General features: G+C 43.9%; 1 non-coding gene across 1 annotated transcript; it reads left to right on the top strand.

The window, feature by feature from the left end:
• Positions 1 to 15,382: 15,382 nt before the first annotated feature.
• Positions 15,383 to 15,457, top strand: Trnas-uga (transfer RNA serine (anticodon UGA)). The gene has a single exon. It is a non-coding gene; the product is annotated as a tRNA-Ser (tRNA).
• Positions 15,458 to 16,853: the final 1,396 nt, after the last annotated feature.

The raw sequence follows: 16,853 nt of genomic DNA, 5'->3' as shown, positions 1-16,853 counted from the left end.
TGAATATGACTTTTTCACGTCTGCTTCTATTGCGATAGATAGTGGTTTTCTTCTCCGAGATGTTTTGCAAATATTGAATGACTAGTAAATATCTTTATGAACAAAATGGAGGAACATACATTGCAGAAAATAGTACCAGGCAAAATTCAATGTACTATTCTGGTTGAGATACATACATGGCATCATCCTTTCCTTAGTAGGCTCAACAGAAGAATACATCAATCAAACTATACGGTGTTAGAAACAAGCAGCTCTCGGCCACATCCTCCACGGATTAAACACAACTACAGTTCGAACAGTTTCTTCAGGTAGTTATCGACAGGGAAAATATGTTTCACGAAATTCATAACACGAAGCTGTATTTGGTTCTTGTATTGTATTTGGTTATTGTACTGCCGGTTTCGATTACAAACCATCATTTGGTATGAAACTCCAACAAAAAAAAGCTTACTGCCTACATAGCAAAAAAAAAAGCAAACATTCTTTAACAAACATACGTCAATCAAGTTCAAGTTGAAAAATAACACTATAGGGTGTTAGAAATCGACAAAAAGAGTTGCATTCGCATAGGTGATGTATAACAAGTCGTGTGCATAGTAGTGTACTAAGGTGTATACTGTAACGTGCATCCTCTGTTTATACAGACAGTGATGTGGCAAGAAGGTTTATATTTTATTTTACACTGATGAAGAAACGTCAACAGTAATTGAAAGCGCCAGCCATTGTGGCCGAGCGGTTCTAGGCGCTTCAGTCGGGAACCGCGCTGCTGATACGGTCGCAATTCGAATCCTACCTCGGGCATGGATGTGTGTGATGTCCGTAGGTTAGTTAGGTTTAAGTAGTTCCAAGTCTAAGAGACTGATGACCTCAGATGTTAAGTCCCATAGTGCTCAGAGCCATTTGAATCATTTTTTTAATTGAAGTCATTTAAAGACTTTCGTGTTAATTCATTGATGTAAATTATCGCTAATGACGACAGATAATCTTATTGCCGCAACTCCCTCTGTCAAACAGACGACACATAGGCATCTCACAAGTAAAATTCCTCTATGTAAAAACATTTTAATCCACCCGTGATGATGACATGACCATATAAATGCAAGTGGTGTTTTAAATGAAAATGAAAGTAGCTGAAGCAGTAAATCGATGTTTCTTTGTGTATTAAGTAAATAATGAACAGTCAGAAGCATAAGTCGAACATAAACCAGATCCACACAGAGTATATATTGAAATACTCTCGTCCACGAGTTCTTCAGTGCCATGTGATTCGTAGTTTACCAGCATAACATTGGGAGTTTAATTTCCTACAACAGGCAAAGGTAACAATGAACAAATTCCACAACATTCTCGGTGACAAATATCTTATGTAACACCAGCTACAATGAATTACATTCTAAACCTAAACATAAGTCTTGTGGATACCACTCCGCTGAAACCTTCGTGGATTGCGTGATGATAGAAAGAATGATACCTCGTCTCCTGTTTATTGAACAGACTGACTCGTTCAGTAGGTGGCTGTTTGTAGACGCAGCTTGCAGAAGCACCATATTCTGAATTACACTCTGACACAAAGTTAGCTATAGTTGTGACTGTACTTTCATTCGGGCTATCTCAAATCAGAAGTCATTATTTAAGTTCCCAGTTAGTTCCCTACCCTGCATTCGAGCGATGCATGCGAAGATTCCTTGAAGTATGGCGCAAACACATCCTTTCCCTTCCTTGACCTAGTGAGCTATAGCGCAGTCCATAAGGATCTCAATTTTTAAGAAACGCTAACGTTTTATAGAAAGACTCCGCACGATGTGACTCCATTAACATTACTCAGCTGTATCTCAGCATTAAACTAAGTTTTTGCATCTCGCGATGGAGGTTAATGAGAGTCTCGTAAATAGTTCAGCAAGACCAAGGTTGAGCTTGCACATTGTTTGCGAAACCTACGTGTTTACAGTTAATGTTTTCCTGCCTCGTAGATATATAGATAAAATCTCATTGCTTTTATTATTTGCTACTGAACACTTTCACGTCAATAATTTGCTCATGTATAGTATTATGATACATAGTCCAGAATAAAAGGGTTTTTATACAGACAACTGCAAATTTAGTACAGTCTTCATCACAATTTGGCGCAGGTAGAGTATTATCTTGAAAGAAATACAGCTCTACGGAAATTCGATTATGAGGAGTGTCGTAGGACCGTTGCTATTCACAAAATACATAAATGACTTTGTGAATAACATCGGAAGTTCACTGAGGCTTTTTGCGGATGATGCTGTGGTATATCGACAGGTTGTAAGAATGGAAAATTGTACTGAAATGCAGGAGGATCAGCAGCGAATTGACGCATTGTGCAGGGAATGGCAATTGAATCTTAATGTAGACAAGTGTGATGTGCTGTGAATACACAGAAAGAAAGACCCCTTACCATTTAGCTACAATATAGCAAGTCAGCAACTGGAAGCAGTTCATTCCATAAATTATCTGGGAGTAGGCATTAGGAGTGATTTAAAATGGAATGATCATATAAAGTTGATCGTCGGTAAAGCAGATGCCAGACTGAGATTCATTGGAAGAATCCTAAGGAAATGCAATCCGAAAACAAAGGAAGTAGGTTACAGTACACTTGTTCGCCCACTGCTTGAATACTGCTCACCAGTGTGGGATCCGTACCAGATAGGGTTGACAGAAAAGATAGAGAAGATCCAACGGAGAGCAGCGCGCTTCGTTACAGGATCATTTAGTAATCGCGAAAGCGTTACGGAGATGATAGATAAACTCCAGTGGAAGACTCTGCAGGAGAGACGCTCAGTTGCTCGATACGGGCTTTTGTTGGAACAATTGATAAAACTCTAGTAGTCAACTCAGCGACGTAGTGAAATGGTCTGGATTCGAATTCTGGAGGAGTGAGGTTAAAATCCCGTCCGTCTACTCCGGTTCAGGTTTCCCTAAAGCGTTTCAGATCAATGTCTGGGTGGTACTTCCAACAATACTTTCCTCATTTTCGTGCAGTCAGAGCTAGTGCTCCAAGTCTAGTGACCACAATTACGGTGGATGATTAAATTTTAACCTCTCTATTTTTGTAACGGACATGAGGTTACACCACAATTTTTTGTGATGCTGCAGACTGTGCTACTTTCTATCAAGCATCTTTGTGCACCTTTTTGCTCCCATTGCGTTCCACAGACTGTGTGCAGTGCCAAACACAGCTGGAGTTTGTCCCACACTCACGAAATTAGCGTTGGGAACAGTTACGGGAATCCCTAATTTTCGACCGGCGAAAGTCCTTGTAGAGGTGGTCTGCTGTTACCTTCCTCCAATCTGTTATGAAGTGACATGTCTGTATCTGTGTCGCGTGGATAACTGTCACCAGTATTTGTACAGTGTAGTGTTGTTTAGTGTTGTTATGGATGAAGGAAGGCGTAAGGTGAAACGCAGTGTCGGTACATAGCTTATTTCTCTTCAAAAGCACCGAAGGAACAGCAAAGGTACTTGTCCACATTAGGCAGAGGTGAAAGTCATGGAATACCTCCTAATATTGTACCGGAGCTTCTAATGCTCTGACCGAGCGGTTCTAGGCGCTATAGTCTGGAACCGCGCGACGCTACGGTCGCAGGTTCGAATCCTGTCTCGGACATGGATGTGTGTGATGTCCTTAGGTTAGTTAGGTTTAAATAGTTCTAAGTTCTAGGGGACTGATGACCTCAGAAGTTAAGTCCCATAGTGCTCAGAGCCATTTGAACCAATTTTTTGACAAATTTCACATCAGTGTCGTAACGCATGCTTTCGCGTAGGCTCTGCATTGACATCTGCTGTTATTTGACCGCAGTGTTGTTTGTCTGTTAGCACTGACAACTCTACACTCGTTAACTGAAGGCCGTCAGCCACTGAGTTGTCCCTGTTGAGAGGTAATGCCTGAAATTTGGTATTCTTGGCACACTCTTGACACTTTGGTTCTCGGGGTATTGAATTCCCTTAAGGGTTCCGAAACTGAATATCCCATGCGTCTGGCTCCAACTACCATTCTGCACTCAAAATCTGTCAATTGCCGTCGTGTGGCCATAAATACGTTGGCAACCTTTTCACATGAATCACCTGACTCCAAATGATAGCTCCGCCAATGCACAGTCCTCTTATACCACCTGTACGCGATAATACCGCCATACGTATATGTGTAAATCGCTATCCCATGACTTTAGCCACCTCAATATAATCAGACACATGGCTGCGCCGGTGTCCAACAGGAATTCTGGAATTGCTCAATTAATTTCCAGCTGCAGCGTGAGTTCCGCATCCCGTCTGCTGTTGCTGTTGGCACCGGCAACGCAGCGCGCAGCACGTTGGCGGCTATTAGTACCGTTCACCAGGCAAAGGAGACACTTGCTAGACGCTCTGATTTTTGACTTGCAAAACAAGTGACGTCAGGGAACGGGCAGTGATGCCGTTGATGGCTTGGGCCGCAATCAGGACATGATGTGGTTGCACTAACTTCTCTGATACTCTCTGACGACGACATGGAGGAAGCTTCAGTATAAGCTTCGACTTGCTTTAGGACATGCCAACAGCGAACAAAGCCCTTTTGTTTGTGCACGTCTACCAACGAGGAGGGTGGTGGACTGCAAACTACTGCCATAACTACAGAACCCCGCTTCGCTGGATTACCGAACGATCGGGTGCTCGGTAAATCAGATTGTGAGGCTGATTAGTTATTATCAGCTTATCGTACAACACTACGGTGATTACTACTACTACGAATGTCGACATTAGAAGTAGCGGGAAAATGTAGCTTGCGCTGATTCTGCTATTGTCGTGAGCTTTGGCAATTTTTAGCGAAACACTCAAGGTTGGTTCACATAACTTTAAAGCCTTCGCACTAACTTCTCTGTCAGGAAATAGACGTATAACATAACTACACATGCGATTCGCCACAGTTTTACTGGAAAAATCACTTTTGAGTGCAAAGCCTTGCGAGTCAGCGTGTATCTGCTTACGTTGCTTGCCATACTGATTAAATTTGAACTGAGTTGCCACTCCGTGGCTGTGGTGATCGTAGCAGGTAGTCAAGCCACGAGCATCAGAAAAACTCCAAACTAGTTGGGTCTGAGAGTGTGTGTGGTTTTTGCGTCATTTTGTATAATGTATTACTAGAAGACAGTGAGTGTACTCTGATGTTTAGTGTCAGTTATTTGACTTGCCTTGCATTGTAGGTGGTTGAGAACGAGGCAACTGCAGACAGTTGTCGTTCTTGCAGTAGTTGTAACAGTTATTCCTGCCGTTGTTGTTGTTGGATTCCGACTGTTCTTCTTGCTATTGTTGCCGCTGCCAGTGCTTATTGCTGTAGCAGCTGCATCTGCTGCTGCCAAAACAGTAAAAAGTCAGGATCCGTGCTCCACGGCGAATGTTATCGTCCAACCTAACGCCTTCACCGTCATGTACATACAAGAACTATTAAGTCCGATACAGATGCAATTAACACCAGAAGGCAACCAAAATATGTCCTCAGTAAAAGCACATTGTTCAGTTAAGGTGTTGTATATGACTAAAACCATAATCTGACTGCGTGTTATAGATTAACCTGCAACACAGCGAGCGATCTCAAAAGTGTCAATTATGGCAGAGCGTTAATAGTTTCCAATGAATAAACGCTCACCACTAAATCACGTAACTATTTCCAACTGAATTAAAATGCTTTGCTTGCCATACTGATTAAATTTGAACTGAGTTGCAACTCCGTGGCTGTGGTGATCGTAGCAGGTAGTCAAGCCACGAGCATCAGAAAAACTCCAAACTAGTTGGGTCTGAGAGTGTGTGTGGTTTTTGCGTCATTTTGTATAATGTATTACTAGAAGACAGTGAGTGTACTCTGATGTTTAGTGTCAGTTATTTGACTTGCCTTGCATTGTAGGTGGTTGAGAACGAGGCAAATTAAATTAATTTCATTCCAGCAACCGCAAATGAAATCCTTTCGTTTCAGAAGTCAAGAACATCTGCTGTAAAATAAGTTCAACTATATTCTCACAAAACTTTATTAAAAACAATGCTTCGTAATATTTCATGACTATCGTTAACTCTTCAGTTCAAATCAATAACATATAATAGAGCCTCGGCTTGAAGCATGTATAATGAAATGAAATAAATTATTGAAACAATTACGCGAGAGGAAAATTTAATTATGTTGGGGAACTGGAATTCGATTGTGGAAAAAGGAAGAAAAGGAAAAATTGTGGCCGAATATGGACTGGGGGAACGGAATGAAAGAGGAAGCTGCCTGGTAGAATTTTCGACAGAGCGTTAATTAATCATTACTAACACCTTGTTGTCCGCCCCGGTAGCTGAGTGGTCAGCGTGACAGACTGTCAATCCTAAGGGCCCGGGTTCGATTCCCGGCTGGGTCGGAAATTTTCTCCGCTCAGGGAGTGGGTGTTGTGTTGTCCTAATCATCATCATTTCATCCCCATCGACGCGCAGGTCGCCGAAGTGGCGTCAAATTGAAAGACCTGCACCAGGCGAACGGTCTACCCGACGGGAGGCCCTAGCCACACGACATTTCCAACACCTTGTTTAAGAATTGTGAAATAAATGGGTGTACGTGGAAGAGACCTGGGGATACTGGAAGCTTTCAGATTAGTTATATTATAGTAATACTGATCTCGAAACAAATTTTTTAACTGCAAGAATTTCCAGGGGCAGATGTGGATTTTGGACACAATTTATTGGTTATGAACTGTAGATTAATACTGAATAATTGCAGAAAGGTAGGAGATTAAAGACTTGGAATGTGGATAAATTGAAAGCACCGATTTTTGTTGAGAGTTTCAGTAGGAGCACTAAGCAACAGATGACAGAAACGGGGGAAAGGATACAACAGAGAAAAAATGCCCAGGGCAGGATACGAACCTGCGACCGTAGCGGTCGTGCGGTTGGAGACTGTAGCGCCTAGAACCGCTCGGCCACTCCGGCCGGCGAAGGAAAGCGTACAGTGTACATTGCCTAAGACGAAACTTGGCTCGTTGAACGTTACTTCTTGTAGGATGAAATCATCTAAAAGAGCCGTTCTCAACGTGGGGGCCGGGGCTCGTGGGAGGAGGGCGGCAGGGGGAGGGGGGTCGCTGAGGGTAATAGAGGATGGCGCCGGCTTTCATTGAAATATTTTATGTTATGTAAGAAAAAAGATTTCCGCTGAAAAAATATTGATAGCATCATACTCTCATTTCCATGAAGCAAGTTAGGAAACTGGCCCATCGTTAATGTAATGTCTTATTTCACAAGAACTGTTCAGCAGATCCCGTCAGCAGGAATCGTGAGAAAAGTCTTGAGGCATATGTCACAGATCACCCGCTGTGTTAGCTACTTACCAAAGATTTAGCAACCACTAATGACAATAAGCCGCTTGGCAATGTGACCACCACGTCGTTACACCACTGACTACAAGTGTAAGGTATTGCCCACAACCATTTTGACTGCCCACCCGATTTCAGCCAGGCTCCCGGAGTCAGCTCAAAGGAAGTGAAATAGCTAGAAGGTGAATTCTAGCGTGTGTTCAGTGGAAGTAGTCAGCCGGGTTTAAAGTAAAGTGATACATGTTCCGCCCTTTCCATGGATAAGTCGCTGATTCGCAGTGGTAACAAGAGAGCCCATGGAAGTGATTCACCGAGTGTCTCTTCTCCTTCGAAAGCATAAGGAACGAGATTCGAATTTAATCAAACTACATCCTCCTTTCCTATGAGCAACGTTAGTTCCAAACGCAGAACCGAGGTCAAAAATCAAGTTGATTATTTGACATCAGGCTTTACGAGCATTCTTTTGAATAATGGGGAACGACCACAATGCGATCTTTGGAAATTTCCACTAAAGGTAGCTTGAAGCCTATAAACATCTGCCGACAGAAACCTATAGACAAAACATCCAGATCATGTAAATGAACCCATCGAATTTTTAAGTGTGGTAAGCAACAAATAAAAGGATATTGCATTCTCTCCCGTCCGCGGCTCGTGGTCTTGCGGTAGCGTTCTCGCTTCCCGCGCACGGGGTCCTAGGTTCGATTCGCGGCGGGGTCAGGGATTTTCTCTGCCTCGAGATGACTGGATGTTGTGTGTCTTTCATCATCATTTCATCCTCATTCACTCGCAAGTCGCCATAGTGGCGTTTAAGAATTTGTGGAGCGGCGGCCGAACCGCCCCGCGAGGGGTCAATGCCATACGCTCATTATCATTACAACCTCTCCCGCCTTTAAAACATGCAAAATCATGCGGCGAGAAAAATTTGGCGAGAGCCTGAAGGCGGAACCAGTGTCACATGATATCATGGCTCATCGTACTGATGCACTGACGTATTGCTACCACATCTTTATGAGCCCGAAATTCGAAAAAAAATTGGAAATTTGTGGTAAGCCCTATGGGACCAAACTGCTGAGGTCATCCGTCCCTAAGCTTACACACTACTTAATCTAACTTAAACTAACTTACGCTAAAGACAACACATACACCCATGCCCGAGGAAGGACTCGACCCTCCGACAGGAACAGCCACACGAAACGTACCAAGGCGCCCCAGACCGCACCGTTACCCCGCGCGGCCCGAAATTCGATCTGCAACATGATGACAGTACTGATATCGGAAATATTTCCCAGCTTCTTGTTTTTTGTGCGCTACTGTTATGAAAATGAAATGCAGGAAACTTCCTATTTTGCAAATCTCTAGAAGGTAGGACTCCAGCGAAGATGTTTTCTTTCTTGTGAATTCCTTTTCTGTTGACAACAGTCTATTACGGACAAATTATGTTAATGTATGTACCAATGGGGTGGCAGCATTTACTGGAGCTAAAAAGGGTTTCATGACAAGAGTGCGCCGTTTTACGTACTGCATGACACACAGGGGGGCATTGACTTCTAAAATAGTACAACGGAAGTCAATGAGGTGTTGAACGATTCAGTTAGTTTTGAAAATTTGGTGAAAGCATGAGTTTGAAACAGTAGGCTGTTTTCCATTCTTTGCAAGGAGATAGGTTCTCTTGCACTTTGAGGTACGTTGGTTCTCTCGTGGTAACGCTCTTCGTAGCGTTGTGTAGTTGGAGGACGAACTTCGTCTTTTCTATTTGAACAGCAGTTCCATACTTGGGGCTCAGTTTCTGGATGAAAAGTGGTTTCTGATACTGTGCTACTTGGCAGACGTTTATGAGAAATTGAATGATCTTAACGTATCACTCGAAGGCCGAAATATTAGTATCACCATTCTTATCAAGCAAGTGCTTGTTTTTAAGAGAAAACTTGAACAGAGGGAGAAGGATAACTGCGAGATATTTTCTTGTCTGAATGATTTCGTGGAGCAAAATGAGATGCACGTAGGTAATAGAATTGGCGTAGTACACTCGAAAACCTTCGTCAACAATTCGAGCATAAATCACCAGAACTTTCATTTGGGTGTTACTGTAGGATCCTCAATCCGTTCGATTCCGTCACAACAGACAACTTGTCAACAGTAGATCAGGAGGAACCAACAGAACTCTTAACTGATAGAACACTTCTAAATGAATTTAAATCGAAGTCTCTTAACAATTTTTGGGGTGCAGGTACAATATGAATATCACAATTTAGCAAGGACAGTAGACATTTCTCTAGAACTTACTGGCGTGAGTCAACATTTTCTGCAATTATTTTCATTATTTTTAGGGGTGTCGTCAAGGAAATAATCGTGAAGGCTTGAAATTATATGTTAACTTTGTTGGAAGTCATAAGGCCTGTCATTCTAAAATACTGGATGAATAAAGCCTGGGTAAATTGCGCGCGGTGGGTTACACTGCGTCAAGACACATACGAAATAATGTGAAATACCGAAAATCGAATTTTTGTTGCCCCTGGAAGACGATAGATAGGCAACTTGTGCCTGGCATAGTCGTTTTGTAATATAGAAGGTACACGTAATCCGTCCTTTAAAGATCAAGGAAACCATCCTCTTTAGATTTTGGGTAAGTAAAGAAAGCTGAATTTGGTCAGATGACGATTTGACCCTCGCTCCTTCCAAATATCGGTTCGATGCAGTAGGAAACCGTTACTTCCTGAAATAAATGTGGCAATGTTATGGAGAATATTTAACTGCTAAATTTCTCCGTATACGCACATTTAAAGGCCTCACTGATGTTTTTCTAGCAAAACACGAACTGAAAGCTGTCTGAACATGCGTCATTTCAGATACGTAAGATTTATGATCCATGGTCGGCCTGCTTAGCTGCGTGGTGACGTGATCGCCTCCCATGCAAGCAGTCCCGGGTTCGATTCCCGGCCGGATTTGAGATTTTCTCCGCTCGGGGACTGGGTGTTGTGTTATCCTCATCACCGGCGTGCAAGTCGACTGAATGTAGCGTCGACTGAAATAAGACTTGCACTTGGCGGCCGAACTTCCCCGAATGGGGCCTCCCGGCCAACGGTGCCGTACGCTCCTTTCCATTTTTTTTTTATAAATCCATGGAACAGGCAAGCAATTAAAAGACGAGCTGAGCTCTCAGAACTGATGCTGCCGGGAAATACGCCACTTTAGATGCGTCATACGAGCCTAATTCTTCGCCTTTGTTCGTAAATTCAGCTATAGCAGCTACAGATGCTAATCTCTGCACCACTTTGACGACTGCACTGGAATTCATGACTCCTTACAAGAAAAAAGCGTTAGAACAAAATTATCTCTCGACGACGTCTGAAATTCGTCACTTCCTGGTCTCGAGAACAAAGTACTCGAGATCCTCGATTCTGCCAACGACTACTCTAGAACAGTATGACATTTACGTTGACATAATTGACATTAAGGTGTCTCATGCGGGTGACGGGACGGAAGGATTGGCAGCTGAGCCTCAATATAAATGTAACGTATTGCACATAGACCGACGGAAAGGCCCATTACTGTTTGATTAAACGGTTGAAGAATAGTAGCTAGTATGCATACAGTGTTATTTAGAGCGAAACAATAGCATAAAACTAACAGTAGAAAAGACAGATTCATTGGAAGACTTCTTAGGAAACATAGGCCACCCACGAAGAAGGTCGCTTACACAATCCTCATTCGATAGAAAGCTGAGAGGGACATTTACCAAGTGGGGCAAAGGACATAGAGAACACCCAAAGAAGATCAGACACCGTTGTCACGGGTTCATTTTGTCAGTACAACAGTGTCACGGAAATGCTCATCGAACTGCAGTGGTAGACGCTACAAGAGAAGCGTTGTGCATCACTGCGTGGCTCACTTAAAATTCCTAGAGCATACTTTGAAGAATCAACCAGATATACTGCTTATTTCGCGAAAAGGCCCTGAAGATATAATTAGGGAGATCGATCTCGCACGGGAGCTCAGCAAATGCTTTTCTTCCCAGGCACCATACGCGATTGAAACAGGAGAGTGAGGAAGTCGCAATGGTACACGAAGTAACCCCCACCAGGCAACGTAAAGTGCATTGCAGAATATAGATGCAGATGTACTGTCTTACAGCATCATATTCTGGGACAACTCTTGATTTAGGAAGAAAGTTTTTGGTGCACAGGAGCGTGTGATACAGTTAATATACACTGATCAGCCAGAACATTATGACCACCAACATACAGTCGATATAAACCCTGCCAGGCGATAGCCGCATCACGTGGCAAGGAGTTACTGCTAGTCAGACACAGGCATGTTCAAATGGCTCTTAGCACTATGGGACTTAACTTCTAAGGTCATCAGTCCCCTAGAACTTAGAACTACTTAAACCTAACTAACCTAAGGACATCACACACATCGATGCCCGACGCAGGATCCGAACCTGAGACCGTAGCGGTCGCGCAGTTCCAGACTGTAGCGCCTAGAACCGCACAGCCACACCGGCCGGCGGACACAGGTATGGTGCATGTAGTATCAGTGAGTGTGTATAGAATGGGGAAGGTGCGCGATCTACCTGAGTTTTGATCGAGGGCAGATTGTGATGGCCCGGAGACTCGGCACAAGCATTTCGGAAGCTGATATCACGTCCAGATGTTCTCGTTCTCTTTTATAACTTTTTTTCCGTCTGCCCCACTGTCAAATTATTATTTGATTGAGCTTACAAATTGTAATAAATGGAATCTGAGATTATACTGCTTGCCTGCTGGTCACCGATTTTACGAATCGCATATACAGGGTATTTGACATTTTGTTGTTAGGCTGTTATGTTGCTACACATTAATGCTGCAGCGGCGGGAAGAGCAGCGCCGCTGTGTTTTAATGCATCATCTGGTAAGACCTAGTGTGAGTTGCGAGGCTGCATCAGACACGTACCATAATAATAGTACACGGTTGTACTCGACGAGGTGTGAAGCAACCTCCAGTGGTGTAACAACAAATGTCGAGGAATACGCTCTTGTATGCCTACTTAGCCCGCCCGGTTAGCAGTGCTATCTAACGCACAGCTTCCCGGGCGGGAAGGAGTGCCGGCCAGTCTGTGGATGGTTTTTAAGGCGGTTTTCCATCTGCCTTGGCGAATGCGGGCTGGTTCCCCTTATTCCGCCTCAGTTACACTATGTCGGCGATTGCTGGGCAAATACTTTCTCCACGTACGCGTACACCATAATTACTCTACCACGCAAATATTGGGGTTCCACTCGTCTTGTGTGAGACGTTCCCGGCGACGCGGGGCGGGGGGGGGGGGGGGGAGGGGGGGGGGGGAAGATCCACTGGGGGCCGAACCGCACAATAACCCTGGGTTCGGTGTGGGGCGGCCGTGGGTTGGTGGACTGCTGTAGCCTGTTGTGGGGTTGTGAACCACTGGGGGCTACGGCGGGGACATAGCCTCTCCGTCGTTTCTTGGTCCCCAGTTCAATACAATACAATGCCTTCTTTCTTGTTAATCTCACGGAGAGTGCCCATTAGCAAGTAACTCCTATCAGTACTTGCTGCGGCGATTACATTGAAAAAAAAAACCTTGTGGAAGTTTATATATGAAGATGGTATGTGTTCTTTCGGACATCTCCAAAAGGACAGATACCATCTTCGTATAGATAAGGCTTACCGGCCAATGCACTTCTTCGGTGCGGATGCACTCACATTGCCCGAACTCTTACCGGACACGGTAGACTGACTGCCGCGAGTAATGAGTATAGTGGGCAGGGGCACTACAAATGTAGTGTGTGGACAGTAAGTTGAGAATGTGTGCCTTACGGGGAGCGTCTCTGAGATAAGTCCCTGCAGTCGCACTATCCCCTCTGTCCTCGGTGGCTCAGACGGATAGAGTGTCTGTCATATAAGCTGAAGATCCCGGGTTCAAGTCTCGGTCGGGGCGCACATTTTCACGTGTCCCCGTTGATATTTATCAACACCTGTGAGCAGCTAAACGTCTGATTTCATTGTAATTTCATTTTTGGAAGTTTACTTCTGCAAGTCGCTTGAGTAAGTTAATTTCAAGAAGTTGCTGCCAGTGTTCGTAGAAGTTTTCCACGAGACTAGCGTAGTGCGAAAGGCAAGCAGAAGTTTACAATGTCGTGCTTAAAAAGCAGAGCAGCCGCAACCGTTGTTGCATTATTATTATTAAAGAAGACTCGTGACGAAAAATATAAAGCCAAGAAGAAAGAAGTGTTTGGGTAAATAGATAAGAGGCGTACATATTTCAGTTTTCAAGAAACACTGTTTGAATGAACAAAACTTTCTGAGAATGTGGAATGCAAGTTTTGAACATCTCTTGTCTTCTTCTCCTTCTCTGCTTTTACGATCTCATTGGACCTCTCCAGTCGATCATTTTCTGGTCATGTACTTCAATAGGTGCTATCGCGAAATAGGGGAGAGAGTGTCACTGAAATGATACAGGATTTGGTGTGGACATCATTAAAAAAAAGGCTTTTTTAGTTGCGGCTGAATCTTTCTCCTCTGAATGCGAAAATATTTTGTTGATTCCGCCCTACATAGGTAGAAACGATCATCATAATAAAATAAGGGAAATCAAAGCACGCATGGAAAGATATAGGTGTTCGTTTTTTCCGCTCCCTGTACGAGATTGGAATAATAGAGAATTATTGTGAAGGTGGATCGATGAACTCTCTGCCAGGCACTTAAATGTGATTTGCAGAGTATCCATGCAGATGTAGATGCTCAGTATCTTTTCATTCATTCTGATCCTTCTCGTCGTTCCTCACTGTAAATACTAAATACCCTGAAACTTTCCTGGCAGATTAAAACTGTGTGCCCGACCGAGACTCGAACTCGGGACCTTTGCCTTTCGCGGGCAAGTGCTCTACCAACTGAGCTACCGAAGCACGACTCACGCCCGGTACTCACAGCTTTACTTCTGCCAGTACCTTGTCTCCTACCTTCCAAACTTTACAGAAGCTCTCCTGCGAACCTTGCAGAACTAACACTCCTGAAAGAAAGGATATTGCGGAGACATGGCTTAGCCACAGCCTAGGGAATGTTTCCAGAATGAGATTTTCACTCTGCAGCGGAGTGTGCGCTGATATGAAACTTTCCTGGCAGATTAAAACTGTGTGCCCGACCGAGACTCGAACTCGGGACCTTTGCCTTTCGCGGGCAAGTGCTCTACCAACTGAGCTACCGAAGCACGACTCACGCCCGGTACTCACAGCTTTACTTCTGCCAGTACCTCGTCTCCTACCTTCCAAACTTTACAGAAGCTCTCCTGCGAACCTTGCAGAACTAACACTCCTGAAAGAAAGGATATTGCGGAGACATGGCTTAGCCACAGCCTAGGGAATGTTTCCAGAATGAGATTTTCACTCTGCAGCGGAGTGTGCGCTGATATGAAACTTTCCTGGCAGATTAAAACTGTGTGCCCGACCGAGACTCGAACTCGGGACCTTTGCCTTTCGCGGGCAAGTGCTCTACCAACTGAGCTACCGAAGCACGACTCACGCCCGGTACTCACAGCTTTACTTCTGCCAGTACCTCGTCTCCTACCTTCCAAACTTTACAGAAGCTCTCCTGCGAACCTTGCAGAACTAGCACTCCTGAAAGAAAGGATATTGCGGAGACATGGCTTAGCCACAGCCTAGGGAATGTTTCCAGAATGAGATTTTCACTCTGCAGCGGAGTGTGCGCTGATATGAAACTTTCCTGGCAGATTAAAACTGTGTGCTCGACCGAGACTCGAACTCGGTACCTTTGCCTTTCGCGGGCAAGTGCTCTACCAACTGAGCTACCGAAGCACGACTCACGCCCGGTACTCACAGCTTTACTTCTGCCAGTACCTCGTCTCCTACCTTCCAAACTTTACAGAAGCTCTCCTGCGAACCTTGCAGAACTAACACTCCTGAAAGAAAGGATATTGCGGAGACATGGCTTAGCCACAGCCTAGTTCTGCAAGGTTCGCAGGAGAGCTTCTGTAAAGTTTGGAAGGTAGGAGACGAGGTACTGGCAGAAGTAAAGCTGTGAGTACCGGGCGTGAGTCGTGCTTCGGTAGCTCAGTTGGTAGAGCACTTGCCCGTGAAAGGCAAAGGTCCCGAGTTCGAGTCTCGGTCGGGCACACAGTTTTAATCTGCCAGGAAAGTTTCATATCAGCGCACACTCCGCTGCAGAGTGAAAATCTCATTCTGGGACTAAATACCCTCTTTACTGTTTGTTGTTTGTCTGTTTTTGGTTTAAATCGTATTTTTATTTGTTCTGTTTCCTTAAATTTTCTGTTTTGTTTTTCAAATCGTCCAAGGTTAATTCTAGCTCTTTAATATGCTCCCTGGTTTCCTTTATCCAGTTTACATGTTGCTTCATGTTCCAAAGTTTTTCTGTATTTTTTCTTTGTAAACTGGTTTATGGTGTTCTCATAATGTGACCAAAAAGTTTCTTTTTTCCCGTATGGTATATGCAACGGGCTCCAGTTCGTATACACCGCTTCATTTGGCACTATCCGCCATTGTCTATTTTTTTGATATTTCTTACTTATGCATGTTCTAGTTATTGTTCTCTCACTTCTATGGTTTTGTCTATTCGGTTTTTCTGGGTGATTTTGACTATTGTATAATTGTCTATTGTATAAGCAAGTATTCGCAAACAGGATACAAAAATGAAGTAAGCCATTCCATCGCCTTTTAATTACTCTTCAATTTCTACAAACAGCGTTTATTACTTACGCAAATGAGAAGCAAGTTGCATCTGTGTTCTACAGGGTTACTTTATTTAACTAACCGGTTGTCGCCCTACAACGTCATTATCAGGCTTTAACTGATATATCATTGTGAAAGAACATACAATATTAGATAAGATGTAACTCATCTAGGGTGAGTCACGAATACAGAGTACAAAATGGCTCTGAGCACTATGTGACTTAATATCTGTGGTGATCAGTCCCCTAGAACTTAGAACTACTTAAACCTAACTAACCTAAGGACATCACACACATCCATGCCCGAGGCAGGATTCGAACCTGCGACCGCAGCGGTCATGCTGTTCCAGACTGAAGCGCCTGGAACAGCACGGCCACACCGGCCGGCCTACAGAGTTCATCTACACCCAAACGGCTGCTCTGCAATTCACAACTGACTGCCTGGTAGAGGATTCGTCGAACCACCACCTCTACCGTTTCACTCTCGAACAGTCCGATGGGAAGACGAGCTCTTACTCTTTCCGTACGGGCTTTCATTTCTTATAGTTTATTACTATGATCATTTCTCCCTATGCAGGTGGATGCCAACAAAAATTTTACGCTCTGAGGAGAAAGTTGCTGATTGAAATTTCGTAAGCAGATCTCACCGCAACTTCTGTGAACTTCTCGATATCCTCCGTCAGTCTGGTAAGGATCCCATGTCGTGTAGCAATACTCGAAGAGGGCGAAGAACTGTAGTGTAGTCTTTCGTTCGTCTTTCCCATAACTTCATCTATGTGGTCGTTCCAGTACAAGTTGTTCGTAATTGTAATACCAAGCTGAAT

The sequence above is a fragment of the Schistocerca cancellata genome, chromosome 5, assembly GCF_023864275.1.
Source record: "Schistocerca cancellata isolate TAMUIC-IGC-003103 chromosome 5, iqSchCanc2.1, whole genome shotgun sequence".
NCBI classification, from domain to species: domain Eukaryota; kingdom Metazoa; phylum Arthropoda; class Insecta; order Orthoptera; family Acrididae; genus Schistocerca; species Schistocerca cancellata.
This window is presented reverse-complemented; position numbering and strand designations above follow the sequence as displayed.